General features: G+C 43.5%; 1 protein-coding gene and 1 long non-coding RNA gene across 2 annotated transcripts in view; both read left to right on the top strand.

Moving 5' to 3' along the window:
- The window catches only part of LOC138982922 (homeobox protein Nkx-6.2-like), a 62,722-nt gene that overhangs the window by 34,906 nt on the left and 10,978 nt on the right, over window positions 1-16,838 (top strand). The gene's annotated exons all lie outside the window — the stretch shown is intronic.
- On the top strand, window positions 1,524-2,993 carry LOC138982923 (uncharacterized). Its single transcript, XR_011461006.1, has 2 exons — window positions 1,524-1,781; window positions 2,427-2,993. It is a non-coding gene; the product is annotated as an uncharacterized lncRNA (long non-coding RNA).

Genomic DNA, 16,838 nt, shown 5'->3' with positions numbered 1-16,838 from the left:
CCCAGTTCGCAGTCTGGGTCGCTCTAATGACTTTCCTATCGATTCTCCGTTTCACGTGCCTTTGTGTTCACACGCAGTTTGCGTTTTATTCACTCGCTTCGGCCCTCATTCATTCATTCAACCGTCGGTTCGTTGGTTTGTTCGTTCGTTAATTTCGTGTTTTTTTGTTGTTGTTGTTGTTGTCTTTTCTATTTTTTTTTTAACTGATCCAATCGTTTGTTTGTACATAATTATGTTCATTTCTTAATTCGTGTTCACCATCCATGCATAGTTTTCTTTTTATTTGTTTGTAAGGCCTAAAAAACAAAACAGGTGTGGTTACGGTAACCCGACCTACCCTATTTTTAGGGGCCGACCCTATAACTTTTTATTACATTTGTCAAAAAAAAGAGAAAAAAAAAGAAAACGCGTGCAGAAAACGCAATGAAAGCGAAAGCGCCCGAGTCGCACACTTATTTCCCTGTCAAGTAGGTTTAATTTGTACACATTAGAAAAAAAGTTTAAAAAAAAAAGTGATTGCCTACCTTCCTACCCTATTTTTGGGGGCTATGTTACCGTAACCACACCTATTTTTATTTTTTTTTTTTTTTTGGCCTAAACCGCGGCTGCTCTTTGTTTGTTTGCTCTCTATTCGATTTGGAGTTTCGTTTCTTTGTACCTGCTTGTTTTTTTTTCTCAATTATTTTTTGCTTTTTCGCTCAATTTGTCACTGTCTTGGTGTTCATTTAGCTTCGTGATCAAACACCTCATGATGTTATCTAAGATTTGAACAGAAATGGCCTAGCTGTACACCGTTCGTGACCAATATTCCATGAGAGGAATGTTATTCGCTGTTCATGCTTACACACATGTCACGAACTCGAAAAACAAATTAGTACGATACGGGTACAAGCAGTTCAACAGCTTTTATACTCCGCCTACATTCCACTTGATAAAGCGGTATCATAGCCAGTGCAAGATTAATTGGTTGCAAAACACGACCCGCACGCAACGCGGTCGTGTTCAAAAGCGGTATGCATTAAAGCGTTTTTATGCATGTGCAGCTTCGTATAAACGACCTAAACAGACAGACATAATGAAATGAGTTCAATTAATAAATATTAACAGTTTCTAATAAAATTAATTAAATTAATAAATATTAACAGCTTCTATATATATACATATTCATCATCATCATCATCATTTATGCCTTTGACCCCGTCCGGGGCATAGGCCGCTAACAAGAGCTCGCCAGGCACTCCGATCCTGGGCCAATCTCTCCAGTTGTCTCCAGGTGTAGCCGATGTGTTTCACCTCTGCCTCCAAGTCACGACGCCAGGTGTTTCTCGGCCGGCCTCGTCTCCTCTTGCCCTGCGGGTTCCATGTGAGGGCCTGTCGCGTGATGCTGGTTGTCGTCTTGCGGAGTGTGTGGCCAATCCACCGGAAGCGTCTTTGCAGAATGTCCTGTTCTACGGATAACTGTTTTGTTCGCTGCCAAAGGTCTTTGTTGCTGATGGTGTCAGGCCAGCGAATGAGCGCTTCTGCTAGGCAAAGAAGGATAACTCTTCGGTACTTCGCCGCTGGGGGCGCGCGAATACCAGGACTCGCTTTTACTTCCGCCTGTCCGCTATCTACGCTTTCGCTTTGGACTCGTTCACTCCACGCTCAGTTCGACACTTCTTACTTTTTTCGCATCAAAACATGTCGAGGCCGTATGGTACCTGGACTTTGTCCGAGTTGAAAGCTGAACTGCGACAGCGGGATGCACGAACTTCGGGTCGGAAAGCAGATTTGGTTGAAAGGTGAGTTCAAAGTTGCTTCAGACTGAAGTTCAGTGATTTCTGTCAAGCGTGTGTCAGTTTGTGATCGCCGAAACTGACTGAGACTGACGTCGGCACGGTTTTGTAGCCTTTATTTTGGGCTTAGTTTGGAGAAAATTACTGCGGAAAAAATTAAAGGTTCTTGTTTAAAATTTAGCCCAGATTACTATGATAGTGGCACTCTTGACTCTTGTGCTGACTGAGTAGGCATGTTTTGAGACGTTCGTGAAATATTCTCCCACTCCACTTCCCACCGATCAGCTGTCATGTTCCCTCCACTGTGTGATAAGACTTAGTTTAAATTAAAATGTAATGCAGATACAGACACGTTGCTACACAAAAAAATCATAATTAGAATTAAAATTGTGAAAATCAGACTTAGCAACTTAATTACTTAGTTATAGTCATTGAGTCATTGTCATGGCCCAGTGATGCATTGAGAAATTGGTTTTTTTTTAATTGGGGGGGGGGGGGGGTTGGACTGTCACAGAACATAAATAACAGAAGACAATATTTTGAATATTCAGCTATATTTAGTATATATTTATTAGCTCTACTGCTTGTAGAGTTTACATATGAACATTTAAATATGCACACATTAATTTCATACCCATTGTGTGATTTCAGGTTGGAGTTCTATGGGATGGGCTGAACAAACAACTACATCACTCCCCACATCTACCTGTACCATTAGTACACATAAAAATACCGGATAAACCCGTTAAAGGAACAGAGAAATTTACAATCACTGAGCCTCACATAAGCCTCAATCATTGAGAGGATATTTGGATAATCAACCACCAGTACATACAAGTACACCCCAACAAGGGAAATAAGTAATAGTCATCTATAAATGATTATTCTCAATCGAGAAACAAAATGATAAGGATATGGATTTAAATAGTTGTCCCCTGACGAGGCTACCTTTCAGTTTCCCCCAAAAAACACTATACAATCACACATTCAAAGAAGTTGTCCAAACAGCTTGAAACTGTAAATTTATAGCCGAAAAGTACCATCTTTGGGAGAGGTACTTGGGGATCTCTGGGCTGCCAACTGCATTTGCCGGGTTTCGCAGACTCTTGATTTTTAACCCCTATTCTTTAAATTTAAGAGTTGTTGCAGGTCAGGTTAGTTTCAGTTGTTCATGGTTTACTTGTGTCACTGTGTGATGAATAAAGTGTCATATATATGCCTGAACGAATTGGTGAATGTCTGTGTGTGATGAGAGTGATAAATGAACGAAGAATTGTGCAATGCATGGATGGCATTTTGTGTTTGGGCAGACTTCTGATAATATAATATTGTTTGCAGTTTGCAGCAAAAGATAAAATTATTATCTGAACTTGATCGGTCAATTCAACTTTATCCATTAGCTGTACAATACAATACAATACAATACAATAACTTTATTAATCTCTAAAAGAGAAATTACATTGTATATGAAATATCAGGAGGATGCATAACACACTGTCAATCATTTTGCAATTGTTTAAAAAAAATGTGAGTTTATGAATTCAGAATCAGATTGCTAAGACTGTGTAGTGCTATTTGGCAGAATATATTAATCTGTGAAGAATCACTTTGATCTTAATTTGAGCATTGAATGAACTACTGTATAGCTAATATCTCCTTGTAATCTTGCAAGAATGAGCACTGAAGATGTACTGATTCATAGAGTAGGCTTAACTCTCACTCACTGATGCATATAAAAAACTAAATAAGCACACGCACAAGACTCAGTATTCACTGCTCACAAAATCAATGCATAAAATAAACTGTACACACAGACAAATGTAAGTGTAAAGTTTCAGTTGATTAATCACTAGTACAGTAATAACCAACAGTTAAACAAAACACACAGACCAGCACAAAAAGTGAACAACAGTGATGTGCACCATTATACAACACTCAGTATATGAAATATATCTTGGCAAACAGATTCAAGCCTGCCATATCACATACTGACTAAACACAGACATTCCAGGTACTATGGCTCTGTGGTGGTGACCACAAACTAAACAGTTCCAGCTAGCAGCAGATATTTGGTCAGTCACAATGGCTCACACCTGCATAGATGAGCACAGCTATAATATATGTGTGACTGTTCACAGTTCAGTGTACACTGAACTGTGAACAGTCACACATATATTATAGCACACTCACACATATACTAAATAACCTCTGCTCATGTCTTTCAGTATTGGCGTTAACCGCTAATTACCGGTATTTTACCGGTTGAAACGAGAAAATACCGGAACAAAATTGGCTGCCGGTATGACCGACGAGGTTGATTTTTAGAACTACCGGTTTTTTTTTCGCTGGTTAAAAAATAAAATCAGTACTCTTGAGTTGGACTCTTACTGGTTCCAACGACCTGCCTACCGTTTTTTTCTGGACTGTTTGCATCATTAAAGTTTGCGTACCGGTTTGAAAAAAATACTAGCGCCATCACTGGTCTTTACTCAAATCGGATAATGAATTTTGGAATTTACCCATTAGTATCACTAATACATTGATCCACAGCTGCATTCATATAACCAGTGAACAAAAAAGTGCAACAGGGCTTATTTGTGCCCTATGATGTTCAGGTGAATACCACTATCCCAGATGCCTTTAGAAACAGATGTGAAAAAAAAGTTTATGATTTTCTCAAGAAAACACAAATGACTGTAGTATTATGCAGTACTTGTAGAAAGAAAAGTACGCATTCATATCAAGTTAGGACACGTCTACCTCAGTGTGAGCATGCCTGCATAAAACAAAATAGCTTTGGATTTGACTAAAAGAACAAGAACAAACATTATGCATGTTTAGACACGACGTTGTTTCTGAAGTTGCAAAGCGCAAAGCACACAGACAATATGACTGTGGCCTGATAACCATCCATCGCTTTCTCCTCTCAACATCTTTGGAAAACTTAAATCCCTTTGCTTTGTTGCAGTTCACTACACAACACTTGTTCGGCATTCTTCCGCAAAATATTATCTCTGCCGCTGTGTCCCGGTCAGTGACACGACTGTGTTACCCTTCAGCAGCGAAGCGAAATTGCGGGCCCGCCGCTGGAGCACAGGCCTGATTCTCGTGCGCCACCTAGCGGTAAACCCGGAGAAGCGTGTTTCCAGCAGAAGCGCTCATTCGGAGGATTCTTCTGAGGCAGGCAGTGTTAATGAAGGTCTGGATTTTTCTTGTGATGGCAACTGTAGTTCTCCAGGTTTCGGCTCCATACAGCAAGACTGACTTCACCGTGGTGTTGAAAATCCTGAGCTTGGTGTTGATGCTCAGGTCTGCTGATGCCCATACGTTCTTCAGTTGAAGGAAAGCTGCTCTTGCTTTGCCAATCCGGACTCTAACATCAACGTCCGTGCCACCCTGCTTGTCGACAATGCTTCCGAGATAGGTGAAATTGTCTACCTCTTGCAGTGCTTCACCATCCAGCGTGATGGGGGTCGTGTTGGCTGTTGCGTTGGTCCTAAGGACCTTGCTCTTCCCCTTGTGGATGTTGAGGCCAAATCGAGCGGAGTTGTTGGCCACAGTGCTGGTCTTCTCCTGCATTTGTTGTTGGGTATGGGAAAGAAGGGCCACGTCATCTGCAAAGTCCAGGTCATCCAACTGTGTCCAGAGTGTCCACTGGATTCCGTTCCGCTTCTGGGCTGTGGATGCCTTCATCACCCAGTCAATCACAAGTAGGAACAGGAAAGGCGATAGTAGACATACTTGTCTCACGCCTGTTCTCACTTGGAAGGCATCTGTTAGTTGACAGCCGTGGACTACTCTGCAGGTCAAACCCTCGTATGAGTTCCTGATGATGTTGGTGATCTTTTTCCGGCACTCCATGATGTCTCAGCAGTTTCCAGAGGCTTTGTCGGTCAACGCTGTCAAACGCTTTCCTTGTATCTCTTGTTGACGTTTCTGTAACGAGTACTTTTTTCCCATGGATGAGTTGTTAGCCCTTCGCACAACCCCCCACCTGGAGGGCCAGGGTGTATACTTAGTCTGGCCCCATTCACCTCAGACCTGTCCGGCGTGGTTACACCTGCCAGGAGCACTATGAAGGCTCAGGCCGGCGTAGCTCTTTGGATCATCAGGGAACGCAAGCTGCTACGCCACGGCAAGGCATATACACCAGTAGCAGATATATATAGAAACTGTTAATACTTATTGATTGAACTAATTTGGTTTCTTTGGATGATAGGGTTTCCCAGAAATTTGTTTTTAACTGTCAGCGCGACTGTTTGATTTATTTGTTTATTCATTAAGGTTTATTTATTTTGTTTTATCGCAAATAGTCCATTTAGACGGAGATTCTCTCGTTCGTTTGTTCGATTTCTGCTCCTTTTTTCAAATGTGTTATGTCCTGTGCCGTCCTGTTAAGGAAAAACAATTTCATTTCTTCTTTCCTCTTTCTTTTTCTTTTTTCTTAAAACGTACTCCATTTATTGTTCACACTAAGGTAAATATTAAATAACACTGAATATTAAAAAAAAACAAAAAAAAAACACCTTTGGTCGTAACTAACAAACAAATCACTTCTTTTACTTCAAGCAGCTATACAATACATAGGCTTATATTCAAAAACGCTGCAATTCACCTTTCTCTGGCGCCGATTTCAATTTTTTTTTTCCCCATTTGTTTTTGTCGTGTGTAGAATAAGAACACTCACAAGCCGAGAAAATGAGCCACTCCAGTCGCCCATATCTCAGCAATGTCCACACTTGAAGCACACTTCTAGCCCTCCTTTCGCGTCAACGGACGACTTTAAGCGGCCATGTCAAGTAGCATGAAAGCCCAGAGTAAAGCGCACTGCAATAAATTGTACTGTTTCTACGTGTTTGCTTGGGGAAGAGTTTGCAACAGTTGTGGTGAAATGGTGGTCGTGCAATATGACCAATATGATTATGCCTGTATGCCTGTATTTTATTCTCTCTTTTTACATTTAGTAAAAGTCAAGTTTTGACTGAATGTTTTAGCACAGAGGGGGAATCGAGACGAGGGTCGTGGTGTATGTGTGTGTATGTGTGTGTGTGTGTGTGTGTGTGTGTGTGTGTGTGTGTGTGTGTGTGTGTGTGTCTGTCTGTCTGTCTGTCTGTCTGTCTGGGCGTGTGTGTGTGTAGAGCGATTCAGAGAAAACTACTGGACCGATCTTTATGAAATTTTACATGAGAGTTCCTGGGTTTGATATCCCCAGGCTACCGCGCTGAACCGGCTCGTCACTTTCACTGCCTTTTGCACAAGCGGCGGACTACGGTCATTGTGAAAAAATGCAGTGCGTTCAGTTTCATTCTGTGAGTTCCACAGCTTGACTGAATGTAGTAATTTCGCCTTACGCGACTTGTTTTTTACTTTTTTATTTAATGCGGTGATATTGAACTTGTATAAAAACAAAAAGTTGGTACATTATAGAGTTATCATCATTAATATCATTGTTTTCGAGGCTTTTTTGTTTCGGTTGTGGTGGGTTTTTTTCCGACAAAATGTATCAGATCTCAAATACAAGACTGCTTTTGAAATATAACAACTCAGAAAGAGAGCAGATAACCTAATTTGTGAGATTTATTTGACGGGCCTTTTGGGCCATCAAAGGCGACCACACACACACACACACACACACAGACACACACACTCACTCACTCACTCACACACACATGCACACACACACTCACACACACACTCACACACACATACACATGCACGCACGCACACACACACACACATCACACTCACACACACACACACACAGTCACACACACACACACACGCGCGCGCACAAATAGAGTTACAGCCGGGGAACTCACCAGAGCGTACGCCATGTTGACACATCGGCAGAGAACTCTGGATAATGTAGCAGCTGCACGTGATCGGTACACACATTACCTGTGAGTGATGTCCCCTGATCGAACCCCCTAACACCCTGTATTCGTGTTTATGAGCGGTGGGGGAATGGGGATAGTTTGTTTTCTGGCTTTCCTGCTCGGGCCTTTATGCCAAAGAGAATGTTCGATACGTTGCAAATCGTTGGTGACCCATTCTCTACGTTTTGTGTGTGTGTGTGTGTGGTTTTGCGTGAGTGTGTATGTAGTTGTTGTTGTTGTTGTTGTTGTTGTTGTTGTTGTTGTTGTGGTTGTGGTTGTTGTTGTTGTTGTTGTTTTTGATTTATTTTACTGAGAAGAGAAATGTAGCCATCGGATGAGGTTGGCGGTTGTTTTCCGTCACAACGTTGGAACTGCTTGTTTAAGACCACCAATAATGTAAAAAAATAAAAAAATATCACAGAGGAAGTTTTTTAATAGAAAATTAGGTTTACAGACTTTATTAAAAAAACAAACAGCACTGTGGAGATCAATTTTCAGAACTTATTGAAAAAACATGGCGACAGCCTTCAACACGAAGCGCTTTGAAATGGGGCTCACTGTGATCAAATATTTCACGGAGAAATGACCACATCAATGTGGTTGATGCAGTTAATGCACGCTGAGAAACAACAAGAAACACTTCCACGCACACCCACTTCAGGCAGCTGCAGATAGACTTAAACTTTCAGCTACAAATCAAACATATGTTCTTGCACAAAGCATGATAAGCTTTAACTTTCGGCTACAAACCAAACATCTGTACTAGCACAAAGCATGATAAGCTTTAACTGTCAGCTACAAATCAAACATTTGTACTCGCACAAAGCATGATAAGCTTTAACTTTTAGCTACAAATCGAACATCTGTACTTGCACAAAGCATGATAAGCTTTAACTTTCAGCTACAAATCGAACATCTGTACTTGCACAAAGCATGATAAGCTTTAACTTTCAGCTACAAATCGAACATCTGTACTAGCACAAAGCATGATAAGCTTTAACTGTCAGCTACAAACCAAACATCTGTACTAGCACAAAGCATAATAAGCTTTAACTGTCAGCTACAAACCAAACATCTGTACTAGCACAAAGCATAATAAGCTTTAACTGTCAGCTACAAATCAAACATCTGTACTCGCACAAAGCATAATAAGCTTTAACTTTCAGCTACAAATCGAACATCTGTACTTGCACAAAGCATGATAAGCTTTAACTTTTAGCTACAAATCGAACATCTGTACTTGCACAAAGCATGATAAGCTTTAACTGTCAGCTACAAATCAAACATCTGCACTTGCACAAAGCATGATAAGCTTTAACTTTCAGCTACAAATCAAACATCTGTACTCGCACAAAGCATAATAAGCTTTAACTTTCAGCTACAAATCGAACATCTGTACTTGCACAAAGCATGATAAGCTTTAACTTTCAGCTACAAACCAAACATCTGTACTTGCACAAACCAGTGATCTTTTGGCAGAAGAGTGTACGAAAACAGAAAGCAGTAAATTGCTCAAACCAAGCTTTTTTTCTGTTAAAGCAAGATTGACCTGCTTGTACGAATACTCTTTCAACAAACTTTTTCTCTTTTTCCTTTTATTCGGGGGTCAGGGAGGGAGTACGTTTCAAGATGGCAGGAAGAAAAAAGGAAGCTTGGGAGACACAAAGTCTGGTGAAAGATAGCCGCAGCGACGGTGTTTGTTTGGCCACGCAGGTCTCGCGCGAGACAGAAGAGAAAATCGCTTCCAGAGGGCGACTTGTCCTGTGGTGTTGGCGGAGGCTCAGGGAAACGTCCAACTGTAGTTGAAATCATGACTTCATCAATGAAGAAAAAATAAAAAGACAAATGATCGAATATAACAACCTCGCGAATTTTTTTTTAGATCTGCAGCTGCCTTGTGCATAGCATACCCAGGTTAAAGGTCGGCATGCTGGTTTTTTTGTGGGTTTTGTTTTAAACTATGAACAAACGACTCCAGCAACTTTGAATTATGTCAGAAAGATTGTGGACGTGTCGTGCGAAGATAGTTATCTCTCATTTTTCGTATACTTGTGCTTGGTCCTGTTCTCCGACCCCTAATGAAGAGGATAAGCCTCGCCACAATGGAATCCTCTCTCTCTCCCTCTCGCTCTCTCTCTCTCTCTCTCTCTCTCTCTCTTTCTCTCTCTCACTTGCGCGCTCTCTCCCCCCCCCCCCCCCCCTGGGCGGGGACGTAGCTCAGTTGGTAGCGCGCTGGCTTTGTAGCCAGTTGGTCGCTATCAGCGTGGGTTCGATCCCCACGTTCGGCGAGAGATTTATTTCTCGGAGTCACCTTTGTGCAGACTCTCTTCGGTGTCCGAACACCCCCGTGTGCACACATGCGCACGAAAAAGATCCCACGTTCACAGCGAAAGTCTCAGGGCTTGGAAAATACGAAGACACGCATGCATCATCTCTCGTCTCCGATTATCATGATCGTATTTCGATACTTTGAAGAGACAAACCCAATGCTGGTGTGTCGAAGAAGACAGCCACAGCGGGCTTGTTCGAATCAAAGTATCACACCATATCTTCAACGTATTATCAATACCTGTCCCAATATAGACCAGTTGGTCTAAGAGGACGTTAAACCCTAAGTCTTCCCCCTCCCCTCCCCCTCTCCTCCTGTGTCCTCTCCCTCCCCAATCTTACCTCCCGCACCGCCTTTCTTTCCGACCGCGTGTTCCCAGAGCAGAACAGCATCGCCGCAGCTCGTCTCCCATTGGTCAGGGATTAAAAGCCCGGATCGATACAGGCTGACAGGCACTGTCATATCGCGACGTCGCCGACACAAAACAAATTGCGCTGGGTTTTAGGAGCTGTGGGGGCCTCCTGGGACCGCTTCGCCACTCACAGAGAGCGCGGGATAATGGGGTGGGTTTGGATACCATCTCACTAACGACAGTTTTGTTTCCTAATCCGCGGAGGCCTTTTCTAACCCCCCCCCCCCCCCCCCCCCTTTTTTTTCTTCTTCTTTTTTTTTTTTTTTTTTTTTTTTCTTCTTTTTCTTTCAGGGCTTTGGCGGCGCGAGATATCTGGATAAATCTCGACTGATCTTTTGACTGTTAAGGGAGGGTGGGGGGGGACAAAAGCAGCCTCATTCGACTGTTCGTTCCAAGCTGTTGGCGCCCCATGCAACATTAGCATGAAGTCACGTGCACCCCTCGCGCACACCGTCGCGCGCATACGTGCGCAAGCCGCTTGAAACAATGGGCATGCGCGAAACGTCGTTAGCTGCGAGCTGATCCGGGTGCGCAGGCCAGAAAGGCATTGAGGGGGAAAATTTATTTCCCTGGACGAGTGCTTCGGTGCAGGGAAAAGCTCAATTCGTCTAGTCAGTCCGCCTCGCCCGAGCGTCTTTTCGTGCCAATGCGCTCCCTCTCTCTCCTCCGCGCATCCAATTCTTGTTAATGAAATTTTATACCCCGTTTATATTAATTTCATTCTCTCGGTGATAAAGTTCGATTCCGGCCGACTTCTTCAACCCCTTTCATGGCGCATTGGCCAGAAATTGACACCCGGACGACGCATGAGCGGGCACGCGCAGCGCACGAGCTGTCACTCTCTGGGATTGGTCGCCCGACGCTGGCCGGGAAGTGACGATCTCACACGAGCCTCACGCTCGGCTCCCCTCGGTGACAACTCGGCGTTTGTTGGGCGGCGGGGCCCCGTGCAAATGTAACCTTGTTAGACCTACGAGCTGCTCTTGAAACAGAAATCAGGCTGGGCGGATGCCGAAATAATGGCATCACTTTAGCCCGCCCTGTGAGAAAGGCACCGCGGAACGAGGTTTTGATTGGTATTCCTTCGATCTGTGGTTGTCTCAGTTATGAAGTGGGGGGTAGGGGGGGGGGGGGGGGGGGGGCACCGCGGCTCTATCAGTTCTGAGCGAGATTTGCCGTAGCTAATGTGGGCGCAGTTTAATGTCACAAAACCAGTGGTTGTTCGCTATAAAACCGCATGCAGATTTCTATCAATGATTGTGCGAGCCTGTATTGGTTTTCTATGCTCTGTGGCTGCACTCTCCATTTGCCTTCACTCCATCTGGCTCTTTTGGTATTCAAATGCGTTCCTTGCCACAGGCTGACATTTACAGCATAGGGGCCTGTCGTGTTGGCGTCATTGCGTGACCACCTGCTTATCCTTATTCAAATGAAACGCAAAGAAGGAGAAGGAACCACCCCCTCCTCCCCCTCCTTTTTCTTGGAAAGATCCATGAGGATAATTCCAAGAAAACGTTCGTATCTCTCTCTCTCTCTCTCTCTCTCTCTCTCTCTCTCTCTCTCTCTCTCTCTCTCTCTCTCTCTCTCTTCTTTTTCTTTTTCTTCTTCTTCCACTGTCGCACACAAAGCTTGTAAAATATAGGTTGCACGTGCATATTAGTCCCTGGATGTTAGGTTATGTGTATTACCTCTTCACACAAGTAACACAGTCCCTGCGAACGCCAAGAAGAAGAAGAAGTAACACAGTTCAGTAATATTCCTATGCTCGGTCAAAACCTCACGCACGATTGTAAGGCTGTGCAGTGGTTTTCACACCTTCAGGATATACCGCACCAGAATTCACCTCGTCTTTAAACGTGACTGCACCTAGCTATGCTATGCTAACTTAATATTTCTATAGCGTCTATTTGGAACATGACGTGGTTATAATGCTAGGTGCTGCATCTACCACAACCCGTATTGTGTTGTAGTCTGATTGTGTCTATCTGGTAGGCCCAGGGCTGGGGTTACCAACCGCAGACATCTTTCCTCACAAGCCCCTCGCACGGGGAGTCTCATCTCCCAGTCGGGGCTGCAAAACGCGCTGGGAAAACAACTCGCCCTTGCAAGGATACGCTCCTCGATGGTATCTGGGATCGGAAAATTGAGAAAGCACATTTCTATGAACGATAACTTCATTGGAAGCTCTTTTCGCCGGGAGTAATGTCCCCTGCGAGCCAATTACGACGTCATCCGGCCGAGGTGTTGAGGGGGTCGAAAGCGATCCGACAGAGGCGAGTGTAGATCTCACAGAGGCGGAGGTAGATCTAACAGAGACGGAACGCAGATCTTAACGTGTCCCCTAAGACATGTTTGTCCTCGCTTCGTCCCGTGTGGTCCCCGATCCTTGCCGTTCCGGGTCAATGGATACACCCCCTTCCCTCTCCCCCCCCCCATACCCTCCTCCCCCCTCCGTCCGGGAGAAGACTTGTGTATGCGTATAGCTGTACATGCTGTAGTTTTAAGCGTCTGGCAAGAGAGAAATATACGCTGTCGTATTTTCCTTTTGCGAGTCCGACAAGCACACTCTGTAGATCTCTCTGATTTACTGACGCCTCCCGTCTTGTTTTTTGCGCCTACCTATCAAAACAACTAGCTAGCGCATGTGGCAATGTGTTTTACTGCTGGAAGAAGGAGGAACTGAAAAGGGGAGTTGGGAGTGGGGCGGTAGGGGTTGGGTGAAGGTTCTGAGCGGAGGAGAAGGGGCTGTATAAGCTTGGAGGGGAGAGGAGGTTTGAATATTTTTTAAATCAAATAAATAAACGCTGGCCAAAGCAAGCGCAAACAGACAAAAATACACAAGTTATCGCTGCCCCCTTTCTGAACACCTCCATCTCACACATACACACACACACACACACACACACACATGAATAAATGTCCTACAATTCTTTTTTAGTCACCGAGCTCTTTAATATTAAGGAGTCATGTGCGTCTGTCAGTCTGTCAGCATGTGTGCACGTGCAATTGCGCATGCACATACGATCGCCCATCTGCCTGTCCGCCTTAGACTGTGGGTGAGCCGTTATGAGATTTCCAGAAATAGCTTCTGCTTCACCGGTGTTCATAAAAATGATGCCAAAGTACATCATGATGTGTGTAGTATTTGCCAGCAATGGCGCCACTAAGCGTTCAACCAGACTGCTTGTTAAAATGCCATGTTGTTTTTTTGACGAACCGATTGCGTCTCTATCCCCCGGTCTGAAGATTGACAGACTCAGGGGAGACCACCCCCGTTGCTTGCTCTGAGTTGAAAAACGGAACAGGAACCAGTTTATGCATGTATTGGAGACCGAGATGACAAAAACAAATTTATCATGGCGGGAGAAAAAGCTGTAAAAGCAGAACAAGAAGATGGAGAATCAAGAAGAAAAAAAAGAAGAGTGTACAATTTATTTCATTGTTCCAGGCTGCACTCGTCCCTGGCGTTTGCTATAACTGCTGTTGTCGTTGATAGATGGAGCGCAGCGCAGAGAGACAAGGCTCCAGAAAAAATAAGGGAAAATTACAATATGAAATCTTTGAAACTGTATTCGAGACAAGCGGAGAGAGAGAGAGAGAGAGAGAGAGAGAGAGAGAGAGAGAGAGAGAGAGAGAGAGTGACAGACAGACAGAAACAGAGACAGACAGACAGACAGACAGACAGACAGACAGACAGACAGACAGACAGACAGACAGACAGACAGACAGACAAAAACAGAGAGAAAGAGAGAGAGAGAGAGAGAGAGAGAGAGAGAGAGAGAGAGAGAGAGAGAGAGTGTGTGTGTGTGTGTGAGTGAGTGCATTCGTGCCCTGATTTACTGAGACCTCAGTTTTGGAGTTCGTTTCCAAGCTTTCCGTTTTGAGTTTTGTTTCGATACAACGGAAAACAACGGCTTTTACGCTTGAAAACTGAGAACTTTCGTAAGCATCAAGATTAGTTTCCATTGACAAAGTTCCTGCGCTCGAAAGCTGTGTGTTCTAACCACAATTTCGTGTTACTTCCAGGGGACAAGTGTTTGCTAAATTACTATGATTTAATATGACCTTGGAGTGACCTTTGTCCACAAAGTGTAAACAAGTTATGATTAAGATTACATACACAGCTGTTTTGTAGCACAACATGCAGGTTTGCTGTTTCTCTGACATTTTTAGGTTTTTCTTTGGCAAATGTCGTGATTTTGTCATTTTCCAGTTTTAACATATGTCAATCACCACTACCAGGTGGCTAACGAGAGTTCATGCAGTGAAAAGAATTTCACTTTGGGGAAAACATTTGCACATTTTTAGAGCACTCCTCCCTTCAATTTTTCTCTCGTATCCGGCCTCTTATAGTCCCACCTCTATAGTACACTGAGCCTTCCTCGCGCAGTTTATTTGGTATCGTAAGGCTCAGCAGTTCTGAAAGCTCCAACATATGCTCTACCCATCCGGTCGCATTTACAGGTCCTGGTGGTTTAAACAACATTTTATTCAGGTCTTTGACAATTCCCAGACATAAAGTCATCATAAGGTCTTTGACAATTCCAAGAAATAAAGTCATCATAAGGTCTTTGACAATTCCAAGAAATAAAGTCAGTCTTTGACAATTCCAAGAAATAAAGTCATCATAAGGTCTTTGACAATTCCAAGAAATAAAGTCATCATAAGGTCTTTGACAATTCCAAGAAATAAAGTCATCATAAGGTCTTTGACAATTCCAAGAAATAAAGTCATCATAAGGTCTTTGACAATTCCAAGAAATAAAGTCATCATAAGGTCTTCGACAATTCCAAGAAATAAAGTCATCATAAGGTCTTCGACGACTCCAAGAAATAAAGTCATCATGAAAAGGAGCATACGTACAACAAGTAAAATACGTGTAAAACGTACTCAAATGGACACAGACATTTTGGGGGATTGTAATGACATATGCAATGATAGCCTAAAATCTTGTGACACTGTCTCCTTTACCCTTGTTCGTGCCTTACCCCATTCTCTCTCCACCAAACCCTGAAATAGTAATGGCAAACAGCAAGGTGCCGAAGATGAAAGCATACTGTAGTGAAGCTGTTTCAACAAACCCAGGAATTTTCATGGCGGTTCCGTTTGTGTTGTTTCGCCTGCCACGCACCACCAGACGGCGCTGAGTAGAGCTCCGTTCCGCCAATGACATCTCGGCACGTCATCAATGTTTTCACACAGAACACCCAGCGACAATTTACGGCGTTCTGGGCAGAGCGAGCGACACTGTCTTTGTGCTTATGATGTTCACGCTCTCTGCCTTTTTCTTTTTACCCCCCGCGGGTTAGGGGGAGTCCCATATTGGTTGGGACGAGAAAGAATTTACCCGATGCTCCCCAGCATGTCGTAAGAGGCGACTAGCGGATTCTGTTTCTCCTTTTACCCTTGTTAAGTGTTTCTTGTATAGAATATAGTCAATTTTTGTAAAGATTTTAGTCAAGCAGTATGTAAGAAATGTCCTTTGTACTGGAAACTTGCATTCTCCCAGTAAGGTAATATATTGTACTACGTTGCAAGCCCCTGGAGCAAATTTTTGATTAGTGCTTTTGTGAACAAGAAACAATTGACAAGTGGCTCTATCCCATCTTCCCCCTTCCCCCGTCGCGATATAACCTTCGTGGTTGAAAACGACGTTAAACACCAAATAAAGAAACATTTTATTTTCCTTGCTGTGGTTTTCTCGGTTTCCTTGCCGTGTTTGCTTTGTTCTGTGGACAGATTTTCTTTTGATCAAGGACCAAGGGATATCGCTAGAATTTTCGTCGGCAAATTTGCCTTAGTTGCCATTCACGTTTTGGCAATTTTCGGATATGTTCTGCAGTCCTCAGATTAATTTTTTTTAAACACCTTCCATCAGCTCATGTACCTCATTTCTCATACTTGTTTTCTTCCATATCTGTAACATTTAGTCAACACTCTTTGTACTCAGGGACGTTGATAGCACAGCCTTGATTAAGAAAATAGTGCTTCTGATGATTGCTATCTTCTCTTTAGTGTTTCAACACCTCATGCTTTCAGTGTAACGTAATTCATGTAGGTAGCTCCACTAGATTGATGCATGCTGTGTACAAATTATGGTAAGGCAGGTCGAATGATACCCAGCGCTTTTAATACCCAAATCCTAATCTCTGGATGCACATTTACTACGATTGGCTTCGTTCTTTGCTGAACAGTATGAAGACAACGTATGTCGCACTGCACCGAAACACGGCCCTGAGAGTCTTCAAACTATCCTGGGACGACCGACGTGACTTTGCTGCTGACAGTAACACACACACACACACACACACACACACACACACACACACACACACACACACACCTGCCTCCCTCCGCCTCACCTTCGCCCTCACCCTGCACCTCTCTGTCTCTATCTCTATCTCTCTCTACCCTCCCCCTCCTCCGCATACACACACACACAAAGT

This window comes from Littorina saxatilis, linkage group LG12 (assembly GCF_037325665.1).
Source record: "Littorina saxatilis isolate snail1 linkage group LG12, US_GU_Lsax_2.0, whole genome shotgun sequence".
Classification (NCBI taxonomy): domain Eukaryota; kingdom Metazoa; phylum Mollusca; class Gastropoda; order Littorinimorpha; family Littorinidae; genus Littorina; species Littorina saxatilis.
Note: the sequence above shows the minus strand (reverse complement) of the source record. Positions and strands in the feature narration are given on the sequence as shown.